General features: G+C 32.4%; 1 non-coding gene across 1 annotated transcript; it reads left to right on the forward strand.

Annotated features, from left to right (window-relative positions):
* The first annotated feature begins 823 nt into the window (after nt 1-823).
* TRNAM-CAU (transfer RNA methionine (anticodon CAU)) lies at nt 824-910 on the forward strand. The gene is given in 2 exon segments: nt 824-861; nt 875-910. It is a non-coding gene; the product is annotated as a tRNA-Met (tRNA).
* The last annotated feature ends 252 nt before the right edge of the window (nt 911-1,162 follow it).

Consider the following 1,162-nt stretch of genomic DNA (forward strand, 5'->3'; position numbering starts at 1 on the left):
TCAAGCTTGGATCATTTTTTATTCTCATACTTAGTTTTAAATTCAGTTTTTTTAAAACCCCCCATTTCTTACTAATCCATCTATGAATGAGAAAATTGAAAATGTTGAACAGGTACTTCTTGGAGAGAAAGAACAATATTGAAGATTGATTTCAAAAGAACATTGTGCCAACTCCAAGAATAAGACAGGTTACTCACATGCTTGCAAATAATCAGGTAAAAACTTTAAATCTAGATGTGAGCATTTTTGAATTTTTAGTTCGTAGATGGCTTCACTAGAAGCATTCTTTTACCTAGGAAATAAAAGAAATATTTCAAGTTAAAGGTAGAATAGATTAGGAAAAATAAAATGAGATCTCGTAAAGTTTTCTTTTAGCCTTGTTTTTAAAAAATAAAAAATAATTAAAAAATCATCCACATTTCTCATGAATAAATTTAAGAGCCACTTCGTCCATGCTAACCTGCAAAAATAAAAATAAAAAACAAATCAATAGGTTAGTATGCTCTCTTCCCGCGCTTCGAGTGATCATGAAGATCAGAAAATCTCTTGATTTATTTTCAAAATCAAATAAAAATCTCTTGCTAGGAATTTGCACAAATCATTAAAACTACAAGCATTATAAGAAATCGAAATCATTTTTAAGAAATTCTTTATTTTCGATTTCAAGAAAGGAAAGCAATGATTCACTAAGAAAACCCCAACCTTAACATCTACCTCTACATCATGTAGGTATTAGGTTTAGGTGGTTTTAATTAATTAATTTGCTGCTGGCCTGAAGATCAAGATGATTTTAATTAATTTACTGCTGGCCACAACAACAACAGGGGTGGTGGCGCAGTTGGTTAGCTCGTAGGTCTCATAGCTTATCTGAGAAATCCTGAGGTCGAGAGTTCAAGCCTCTCTCACCCCATAAACTATTTTACCTTCTAACCTGCGAGACAGGGTATTGAAATCCATTATAATTTCTCAATGTAGTGATCTATTTATGCCAACCAGTTTGTGTGGCGCATTCTCTGAAAATTGTTAGCGAACCGACGATGTTACTCAGATTTATTTGTTGTTATGAATATGCTCACGATGCAGCTTCCTTACCAAAACATGAACTCATCATAGAAACTTCTGAGGTTAGTGAAAAGTTCCACCTTTTTTTTTTTTCTTTTAA

The sequence above is a fragment of the Pinus tabuliformis genome, chromosome J, assembly GCF_031772625.1.
Source record: "Pinus tabuliformis cultivar Carrire ecotype Pingquan chromosome J, CPIR1, whole genome shotgun sequence".
In the NCBI taxonomy this organism is placed as follows: Eukaryota; Viridiplantae; Streptophyta; class Pinopsida; order Pinales; family Pinaceae; genus Pinus; species Pinus tabuliformis.